Here is a 12140-nt window from a genome sequence, read left to right as displayed (position 1 = left end):
CAGCCTGAGGCATGCCGTGTGTTCTCTCAGGGAAGTTGTCCCTGGATCAGGGTACCCTGGCAGTGGCATGCTGCACAGGCTCCTGGGAGGGTGGGGTAGTGACTGCACTTGCACACAGAACCCTTGGTGACAGCAGCGGCAGCAATAGAAGTCCGTGCCTGCCTCTGGGGTCCGAGATGAAAGCCATGGCTTGCACTGGTCTCTGGAGCTCACTTAGGCAGTGCTCTGCCATCTGTGGGCACATGAAGCAGGAAGCCCCTCTCCTCCTGCATCCTGAAACAGTGGTCTCTTGCTTCTCCAGCAGGTTCCAACTTTTTCCTGGACTCCCTTCCGGCTAGCTGTGGCGTACTAGCCCCCTTCAGGTTGTGTTCACACAGCCAACCCCAGTCCTCTCCCAGAGATCTGACCTCCAAAGCCCAAGCCTCAGCTCCCAGCCCCCACCCACTCTGGCAGGTGAGCAGACAAGCCTTTCAGGTTGGTGAGTGCTGGTCGGCACCGATCCTCTGTGCAGGAATCTCTCTGTTTTTCCCTCTGCACCCCTGTTGCTGCACTCTCCTCTGTGGCTCCAAAGCTTCCCCACCCCCGCCACCCCCCATCTCCACTAGTGAAGGGGCTTCCTAGAGTGTGGAAACTTTTCCTCCTTCACAGGTGGAGGTGCAGGCCCCATCCCTATTCTTTTGTCTCTGTTTTTTCTTTTTTCTTTTGCCCTGCCCAGGTTTGTGGGGATTTTCTTGCCTTTGGGGAAGTGTGAGGTCTTCTGCCAGCATTCAGTAGGTGTTCTGTAGGAGTTGTTCCACATGTAGATGTATTTTTGATGTATTTGTGGGGAGGAAGGTGATCTCCACATCTTACTCCTCCGCCATCTTGAATGTCTCTCCTATTTGAGATCCTTAACAGCAGAGATTATGCTGCAAGAGAGGTAGTGGTTTAGCACACCTACTTTAGAGAGAGAGCATATGTGAGCTATAACTGAGCAGTTACTGCCATGTTTTGGGTATGTTGTGGCTTGGTTTTCTCATCTATTAAAAGGGGATGCTGACAGTCACACTGTGCCACAGGAAGGTATTTTTTGGAGGCACTTAGAATAGTGTCTGTCATATATATACATATATTTGACTCCTTCCTCTTCACAGCCAGCACTATGCTTGACTACACTAGGCACTCGATCAATGTTTTTAAGTCATTGGAGAGGTTGTGGAAACTCTGTCTATATTTTAGACAACCCTGTAAATAAACTCAGACCCAAGGGGGTAAAAAGCCAATTTGGCATAAAAAGAATAAATAAATAAACCAATAAATAAATAAATACTCTCTTCTGCCAGAGCCAGCAGGTAGGTGTGAAAGTTTAGACGAGTGCCCGAGGCTTATGCAAGGCTGGGTTTTATCAAGAAGTCAACCAGTCTTCTTTCAATTTCTGTATCTGTACTTCTGTCTCTTCTGCTGCTTCACGACCATCTTACCTTCTCCTCAGCTTCTGGAATTATCCAGAAAATTCCCTGTCTGTTGGGTAAGGATAGTGGGTGGTAGTTGGTCTCCACTGAGTCAAATCATTGCCTTGGATACAGGCAAAACGTTCCAGATGTGCTGGCCCATGATTTAGGTTTCCATGAATATTTATTCATGGCTAATTGTGTCTTAAATTCTCAGTGGAGTAGATTCTTTTATTCTGATTTTATTCTCCTGATATGCACTACAATAGAAGGGATCAAGAGAAGTAAAGCATAATATGGGAAATAGAATTGAGATACGATCTATCTGGATTTTGTAGTTTCATTAGAATAGCAAGTGTCACAAGACTCTAAGAAATTATTTACAAGATTAACCCCAAAGCTTTTTATTCTAACACCTTCCCAGTGAAAGAATGAGAAAACATGTTAACACTCTCAATGTGATAACAATCTAAAATTTTCCAAATAAACCTAGAGTAATAACAGTAGTAGAAAGGAGGGAATTCCCTGGCTGTTGAGTGATTAGGAGCCCGTGCTTTCATTTCCATGGGGCTGTGTTCGATCCCTGGTTGGGGAACTACGATCCTGCTAGCCATGTGGTGAGGCCAAAAAAAATTTTTTTTAAAGGAAAAAATGCTTTCCTTTTCTAGAATGACCCAAACTCTAATTTCATGTCTGAGGCTCATAAAACTAATCACAGTGAATTCATTTAGTATGATTGTGGGGTGCAGTTCAGCTCTTCACATGGAATTTTGTTCTATTGTAATTTTGTTCCAGAGCACTATATCATTAAAGTGAAATATTAATGATATTTTTATTACAATTATCAAGAAAATTATGGACAGGATTCCAAAAAGATAAAAGCTTGTAATTGTTTTAGAAACCTACATTTTAAAAGTGTACTATTCAAAGACATTCAACTTCTTAAGAAAATAACATATAACGACTCACATTTATCATGGGTACTTATTATTCCAAAATTACAAAATGCTAGGCTGAACCAAAGAGCAACAGTAAAAGAATTTATATGAAAGATTAATTAGAATATAATGTTTCTCTTTAGAACAATTCTAAAGGAATTCAGTGTATTGGTGTTCATTAGAATTTTCATTTCTTTAAAAAAAGTAATACTTTTTTCACAGCTGTATCTGCCCTGAGAAAAAGATACTTTCAAATCACAGCTCTTTGGGGAATATTAAAATAGTGTCTTTGGCTCCCAAAATGACTATGTGCAACCTAAACCACGAAAATGTGTCTTGTTTTAAATTCCCATGGACAAAATTAGTATGAGTTCTGAACCACTGTTTCCTGTGGAAAATACTAGCCCACTACTGGGAATAAGTTTTCCCCTAAAAACTTGCTGATATTATAGAACAATTTTGACAACAGTACTGCTAGTAGCAAAGAGTTTTTGTTTGCTAATTTTTATGTGTCACTATGAAGTTCAATAAACTCTTATCAACTTAGATTTTGAACAAAATTTATTTAAGAACACATTTCAATAAAAATAAATTAAGGAAGTGTGTGACAAATATTTCCTTCCTATCTTTCTTTTTGTATTTCTTTTGTCTTTCTTTCTGGAAAAAAAAAAAAAAACTAACAGATTAATGCAGTTGTTAGATTCAGTAAATAGGCCTTAATCATTGAAAAAGCTTCTCTCTGGGAGAGAAGGTTGATGTAGAACCTAGAAGAAAAACATATACTTGTCAATAAAGTCAAACTTTAATTAATTTAAAAGATCCTTGACTTATCCAGAGTTCTTTTATCTGATAACACAAAAGTCCAGAATATACTTGGAATTTGTAAGAGAAAAAATTAAGTATCTTAGATGTCACAAAATTCTTTTATTTAATTCCACATATTGCATTCAAAGGGGATCATTTTAGTACTTTGATCATAATGTTCTGTACTCTATTTTCAAACTCAGGTTAAATCATATTGATTTTCATGTTATACAGGCTGTGGAGAATTCAAAGGGTGCTAAGTGGCAGCTTTCCTGTTGTCAGGGTAGTAAAAAAGAGAAAAACTATAAAAATGAATCCCAAACTAAAAAAAAAAAAAAAAAAGCAACTAATGACCCAATTATTGTAGACATTCTCAGTTCATGAGAATATTGACCTTGGGTTGAATTGTATAATATGGTATCAGAAAACTGTCAAAAAATTGTGCTAAATATATCCTGTTGAAGAGTACATGAGGTGATATCCTGAGATGGCTGAATAAGTTCCCATAATACTTGACCCTCCTGAAGGTAACACTTCAAACTCTAGACAAGAAATATTTTTTTAAAATAGCCTGGAAGCATTGAAGACGGTTACCAAACAGGCGAATTCTAGAGGGAATTTGAAACTTGGAAGAATGGATCACAGGAAGTGAGTTGCCTATTGTTATGGTATTTAGCTTTTAAATGCCAGTGATAAACCTGCAGTCTTTCTGGCCTGAAGTTTCAGACCATAGAGTTTGAGGCAAAAAAAATCTTGGAAAATAAGGAGAAAATCCCAGAAAGGAGAGCTCTGGACAGGCAGAGTTTCAAATTTTGTTTCTAAACTTACTTAATTATCTGACTGACCTATGAGCTATGCATGCACAAAACAGCTTCAAAGCAGTCCAAGTAAAGATTTTTTTTTTTTTTATGAATTGAAATTTGAGTTATCTACAAAATAAAGTTTGTAGATTGAGACCTAACAAGTTAATTGCCCACTAAGACAAAAACCTTAACACTCTGTGGAAAAATAAATAACAAAATCCAAAGTCCCTGTAATATGACAGTCACACTGTGTTTGTTCCAATCCAAAATTATTTGACATCAGATGATCCAGGAAAATGTGATCTGTTTTCTAAAGGAAAGACAATCAAGACCAACCCTGAGATGACTCAGGTTTTAGAATTATAAGGCAAGGTATATTAAGCAGCTCTTATAACTATGTTCAGTGAGGTAAAGGAAAATATGCTTGTAATGAAGAAATCTCTGAGGAGAAATAGAAATCACATTAAAGTGCAAATTCTAGAACTGAAAAACAACATCTGAAATAAAATATTAACTGGAGGGAGTTAATAGCGGAATAAAGATGACAGAGAAAAGAGTTAGTAACTATGAAGATAGATCCATAGAAAATGTTCACCTGAAGAATACAATAAGAAACATTAAAAAAAAAAAAGAAAATTAGAGAAACTCAGTGGCTTGTGGGACAATAACAGAAGATCTAACATATGTGTAATTGGAGTTGCAGTAGAAATAAAAGAATGTGACAAAACAAATATTTGAAGGTAAAATAAGTAAAGGTTTTCAAATTTAGAGAAAGACATCAATTTACAGATTAAGAAATTCAATAAATCACAAGCAGGAAAAATACAAAGAAAATCATGACCAAGCATGAGATTATCAACTTGCTGATAACTAAAGATAAACAGAATATCTTGAAAATAACCAGAGGTAAATAACACTCTACATGCAGAGAAGCAACTATGAAAATTTTCTGACTTCTTATGAAAAACTGTAGAGGCCAGAAGAAAGTGAAATAAATATCTTTAAAGTAATAAATGGGGTGGAAAAGGCAATCCAAAATTATTTATCAAGTAATAATATTCTTCAAGAATGATAATAAAGACATTTTCATATGAAAGAAAGCAAAGAAAATTTGTCACCAGCAGACTTATACTATAGAAAATAAAGATTTCAAGCTAAAATAAAATGATCCCGGATGGAAATTTGGATCATCAGTAAGAAGTAATTAACAGCAGAAGTGTTAAATGTCTGCAAAATGTAAAAGAACATTTTTCTTTTAACGTCTTTAAAATATATAGAACTATTTAAATCAAAAACATAAAATTATTTTGTGTTCATAATGCATGCAGGGCAACTATAACATAAACAAGGATGGGAGAAGATGAACTCTTAAAACTGCAAGTTTTCTATACTTCTTCCTGAAGTGTTACAATATCAACTTTCAGTAGATTGAAAAAACTTTGTATATTGCAATCCTTAAAGCAACCACTAAAAAAAATAACATGAAAAGTTACAGCTAAACAAGACAATAGATATATTAAAATGTAGTTTAAAAAAATTACAAATAACAAAGAAGGAGGCAAAAGTACAGATGGACTTAAAATATATAGACCTAAATCAAATCATATCAATAATTGCATTAAATGATTATGGAATAAACACATCAATTAAAAAGCAGAAATTGTTGGAATAGATCAAAATAGAAAGAGCCAAGTAACTGCTGTCAATAAGAGATGCACTTTAAATATAAAGACAGATAAAATGAAATTTAATAATTGGAAAAAGATATACCCTGAAAACAGTAAGCGTAAGATGGCTGTGTTGGCTGAAATGATACCAGACAATATAAGCTTCAAGATAAAGAGTATTATCTGAGGGGGAAAAAAAAGAAAAAGAGGCCTCCTCATAATAATAAAATGGTCGGTTCATCAAGGAGATAACCATTATAAATATGTAAGTACCTATAAATAGAGCTTCAAAATGTACAGATTATAAAGTGAACAGAAAGAAAATGCAAAATAAATAATTCAGCACTGCTGGAGATTTTAACAACCCTCTCTCAGCAATTGATAAAACAACCAAAATCAGAAAACACATAGAGGAATCTGAATGAGGCCATTAACCAGCTTGACCTAATTGTTATTTATAGAACACTGTACATACACTAGAATTGCAGAATATACCTTCTTTTCAAACACACATAGTTCATTCATTGAGATAGAAATATGTTGAATCATTAAAGCGAGTCTCAATAGATACAAAATCATTTAATTTATAGAGAGTATGTTTTTTCACCACAATGGAATTAAATGCAAAATTAATATTAAAATCAAGAATTACCTCAAATATTTTGAAATTTAAAACAAAATCTACTTTGGCGGTTGGACCCTGGTATCAGAGTTTTTTAAAACTTCTTCACATGATTCTAATGGGCAGTAGGGCTGGGACCTGGCCAAGGAGCTAATAATGGCATAAGAGATTGAGTGGATGAGGGAACAAAGAGAAAGAAGGAAGGATGGCTTTCACTCTTCATGTGAGTGAAGTTGACAGTGATAAAAGTAATGTAGTGATCTCTATTCCTAAAGATCTATTCATCCGATCTTTATGTACATATGTTTTAAAGTAAAATCATCATAGATCTTCGTGGCTCCTTCCTAGAAGTTTACATTTTTAAAAAAAGGAAAATCCAACAATTATGTCATTTGTCACAAACAAATATTTCATAAATATGTTTCTTCTAAAACCTCTTATTTCGTTGCTATTTGATAATATTATGTTTTATTTTTGCTAAAGTTTAATTTAAGAAAAAAACAAGAATAACACTTATCCTATTATGTTAAAGAAAATATGTGAACTTCATTTAAATTAGTTCTCATTTCCTCAATGTAAATGAAATGTCTGTATAAAAATATCTTGATTTGCAAAAGAAATGTCCTAAAATAAAAAATAAATATATTTTTTAAAAACCCCTCCATCTTACTAATAGACTCAGTAGAGAGACCAGAGAGATGCCCCTAGGTAGCTTAATGAGTATGCTGCCATGATGGGGAGACCCACATGGCAAGGAACCGTGGATGACCTCTGAGAACCGCAGGTGGCCTCTAGTCATTGGGCAAAAAACAGAAGTTCTCTGTCTGATACCCACAAAGAATTGATTATTCCAAATAGCCATTGGAGTTTGGAAGAGGTCCCTGAACTTCTGGTGAGAAACCAACTCTAGTCAACACCAAGAATGCAGCTTCATGAGACAGTAAGAAATGGATCCAGTTAAGCTACGCTCAGATTCCTGATCCACAGAAGCAGTGAGAAAGTAGATGCAGTGCCACAAAATAAATAAATAAATAGATAAAATTAAAACACTTCCAAATAATCTATTGGTCATAGAAGTAATCAAAGAAAATTATAAAATATTTTGGACGTAAGGATAACAACAAAAATGCAACCTATCAAAAATCGAGGGATGCAGCTAAAACAGTGATTAGTGAAATTTATAACTAACAATAGAAAGAAAAAAACACAAATCCAAAATTAGATTATTTGAGAAGATGTACAAAATTGACACACTCCTACCTAAACGAATCCGAATAAAAAGACGGAAAATGCATTCCCATATAAAGATTGAAACAAGGACTATCACTGCAAATTCTACAGAAATTAGAAGAAAAATAATAGTATAAACACCTTTATGCCAACAAATTTGACAACTTAGATGAAACAAGCAAATTACCTGAAAAATACAGCTGACAAACATGAAGCAGAAAATCTGATTATCCCTGTAACTATTAAAGAGATTGAATTTTTATCAAAAATTCTCCTACAAAGAAAATTCCAGTCTTAGGTGCTTTAAGTGTTGAATTCTGTCAAACATTGAAGAAAGAAATATTACCAATTTTACACAAAATACTATCAAATAGTAGAAAAGTTTATACTTCTCAACAAAGACATTATAAAAAAGAAAGTTCTTTCTTTAACCAGTACCCCCTCATGAATAGATACAAAAACACTTAGCAAAATAGTAGCAATTGAATGTAGCAACATACGAAAGGATACATCATGACCACAGTTTATTCCAGGAAGATAATGTTTTAACATTCACTAATTTAATTTACCATGTTAATATATTAAGAAGAGAAAAAAGACATAATTATCTCAATAATGCAAAAAGAATGACAAAATTGAACATACATCCATGATAAAAACTCTCCAGGCAAGGAAGAGAGATTCCTCAAACTCATTTTTTTTAGAAAGAAAAAACCTTACTGCTAACCTCATACTTAATGGTAAAAGATTGAATGTTTTCTTCTTAAATTTGGTAGTAATGCAAAAATGCCTGCCCTCATCACTTATATTTGACATCATACGAGAAGTCCTAATAACTGCAATATGGCGATAAAGTCATAAAGATTAGAAAAAAATTTAATGGCACCATATAAAGTTTTGCATAGAAATAGAACCATATGGTATGTATTCTTGGTGTAAGGCTTCTGTGATTTACATAATGTTTTGAGATTCATATATGTTGATGTGTGTATCCATAATCTGTTCCTTTTTATTGTGGAGAAGTGTTTCATCAAATGAATACCTACCAATTGTTTATCCATTATCCTATTAATGGATGCACTAGCTATTTCTAGATTACTGGCTATTGTGAATAAAGTCAATGCAAACTTTGGACACATCTTTTTGTGAACATATGTTTTCATTTCATTTTTTTGTGAGTGGACCTCTTGGGTCATGTTGTAGTTTTAATTTATTTTTCCTCAATGAATAATGTAGAGCACTTTTTCATGTGTTTCTTGACCATTATTTGGTGAAGTCCCCAGCAGATTTTTCTGTAGAAATTGATGAACTGATTGTACGATACAAATATAGAAGGCCTAAAATTTCCAAAGCAACCTTAAAAATGTAAATAATATAATGTAGTGTAACATGCTTAATGATAAATGTAACTCATATATGGTGGAGAACAATTAGAAAATTTGCCTTTGGGTGGGTGAAGGTAGAAAATGAAAAGGAAAGGACATGAGGAAACTTTCAGGGAAATGGTAGTATTCTAGAACTTAATAGGTGTTTGAGTTACATAGGTACATACATTAGTCAAAACTCAGCAAATGTACACTTGAGATTTGTGCATTTTATTGTACATAAATTTTACCATGAAAGAAAAATAAACTGTACAGTAGATAATGTTATATAAGCTAAAGTATTTGATAGAAAGTATACTGATGTCTGCAATTTACTTTGAAGTGAACCAGATATAAGATGCCTTAGTGGCTTGGGTGAAGGAGGAATAGATGGATCAACACATGCTATAGTTCCTATCATAAAACATTAGTAATAGAATCTATGTGGTGTGTATATGGATGGGTACTGAATTCATACAAAATTCTTTCAACATTGCTGTAGATTTCAAATTTTTCATATTAACTTTTGGGAAACAAGGAGGACAGGAAATGGAATAATACATTTTTAAATATTTCAAATAAAAATAGAAATAAAATATTAATTTTGGCACTTAAGGCAGACATTTTACATCTCTGAAAATTCAATAAGTAGAGTAACTCCTTTTCCTTTATTGCTGGGTAAGTAAAGCTGTTCTTTATTAAATAGAGAATCTTTTCAAGGAAATCTTTATTTTCTTACTTTCTCCTCATTGAAGCATTTTCTTAAATAGATTTAATTCCAAAATGGCTTTCAGTACAGAATGGCATATGTTGTCCTACAGTGTGCATATTAAAACATTTTAAAATATAAAAAGATATTTTATATGCCTATAGAATCTCTACTGGTGTTCCTATTTTATAACTGAAAATGGTTATTTTTGCCTGCTCTTTCTTCTTTTTGAGTCTTGCTTGGATTTTAGAAACTTGTTAATCTTTTCAAAGAAACGAATATTTGCTTTTTTGTACTCTCTAATGTACAATTGCTTTTTATTTCATCAATTTATTCCTTTATCATTATTTTCTTTCTTCTGTTTTTTGTGGGGAAGGTAGTTATGTTTTTGTTCTTTTCCTCACTTCTTGGGCTGGATGCTTAGATAATTTATTTTGGGCCTTTCTTTTTCTCTTATAACTGCATTTAGGTCTATAAGTTCCTCTCAGCTGTATCTCTCATGTTCCGATGTCATATTTTCATTTAATTCAGCTCAAAGTATTCCACTGATTCCCTCTTTGCCCAATGGGTTCTTTAAAAGTATATTGCCTGATTTTTAAATCTTCCACTGTGGTCAGAACATATACTTTGTTTAATTTTAGGACTTCAAAAATTGTTGAGACTTACATTTTATTGCTCAGCCTTTTGTTTTTTAACCATGGATGTTTAGTTCAACAAAGTAAAAAGTTAAATGCTATTTTAATCCCTATGCCACACAATATAAAGATCTTAGAATATTTTAAAGCTGATCAACTCCCTGTATATTTATATAATATTGTTTTTATTATTTTAGTTTTCCTTTTTACCCTACATACTAGAGATTATTCATGTTTTATATTAGCATTAGCATTGTATGTTAAGCTTAGTTACGTATTGGCCATTTTATTTGGTCATGATTCTTTCATTTCTGGCTGTCACTCTGGGCTTTTGTCTCTTCTTTCTGAATTTATATTCTTTAAAAAAAATTTTAAGACAAGGAATTGGTAGTGAAGCCTTTCCATTTTTATTCACCTGAAGGTGTAATACCTGCACTACTTTGGGGCAGACAAACATTCCTTACACAGAACACAAGAAGCACTAACCATAAATGATAAGATTAATAAAGTTGATTTGATTATAATCAGAAGCTTTATCAAAAGACACCACTGAATAAAAACATAGACAACAGAATGTGTGAGAAAACATTTTCAATACATGTGACCAACAGTAAACTAATATCCAAAGTTTATTTTTAGATGTGTGGGTTTATCTCTGGACTTTCTATCTTGTTCCATTGATCTATATTTGTGTTTTGGTGCCAGTACCATACTGTTTTGATTACTGTAGCTTTGTAATATAGCCTGAAGTAAGGGAGCCTGATTCCTCCAGCTCTGTTTTTCTTTCTCTTTATCTATTTGGGGTTGTTTGTGTTTCCATACAAATTGTAAAATTTTTTGTTCTAATTCTGTGAAAAATGCCATTGGTAATTTGATAGGGATTGCACTGAATCTGTAGGTTGCTTTGGGTAGTATAGTCACTTTGATAATATTGATTCTTCCAGTCTAAGAACACAGTATATCTCTCCATCTGTTTGTGTCATCTTTGATTTCTTTCATCAGTATCTTATAGTTTTCTGAGCACAGGTCTTTTGCCTCCTTACGTAGGTTTATCCTAGGTATTTTATTCTTTTCGGTGCAATGGTAAATGATATCATTTCTTTAATTTCTCTTTCTGATCTTTCATTGTTAGTATATAGGAATGCAAGAGATTTCTGTGTATTCATTTTGTATACTGCAACTTTACCAAATTCATTGATGAGCTCTAGTAATTTTCTGGTAGCATCTTTAGGATTTTCTGTATATAATATCATGTCATCTGCAAACTTTTAAAAGAGAAAAATGCCTACAAATCAGGAAGACAAAGACTTTCCCAAAAGACACAATAGCAATTTCCAAAAGAACGGTAAACATGGGAAAGGTTGATCCATCTCATTTGGCATCAAGGAAATATAAGTTAAAATCACAAAGAGATATTAAACTCCAGAGAAATAGTGAAAATTTAAAAGAGTGACAATACTAATGGTTGGCAATGATTTGGAGCAATTAGAAAACTTCTACAATCTTTTGATTTGTGAAATTTTCTTTCTGTTTTTTGTTTGTTTTTAATAAATTTATTTATTTTTGCTGTTTTGGGTCTTCATTGCTGTGTGCGGGCTTTCTCTAGTTGTGGCAAGGAGGAGCCACTCTTCATTGTGGTGTATGGACTTCTCATTGTAGTGGCTTCTCTTGTTGCGGAGCATGGGCTCTAGGTGCACAGGCTTCAGTAGTTGTGGCATGTAGGCTCAGTAGTTGTGGCTCGCGGGCTCTAGAGCGCAGGCTCAGTAGTTGTGGCACACGGGCTTAGTTGCTCTGCGGCATGTGGGATCTTCCCAGACCAGGGCTCGAGCCCGTGTCTCCTGCATTGGCAGGCGGATTCTTAACCACTGCACCACCAGGGAAGTCCCTGATTTGTGCAATTTTCTGTATGTGGGTTTTACTCTAATGTAATTTGTTATT

The sequence above is a fragment of the Pseudorca crassidens genome, chromosome 11 (assembly GCF_039906515.1).
Source record: "Pseudorca crassidens isolate mPseCra1 chromosome 11, mPseCra1.hap1, whole genome shotgun sequence".
Lineage (NCBI taxonomy): Eukaryota > Metazoa > Chordata > Mammalia > Artiodactyla > Delphinidae > Pseudorca > Pseudorca crassidens.
The sequence above is the reverse complement of the archived record's forward strand: the minus strand, read 5'-3'. Positions refer to the sequence as shown.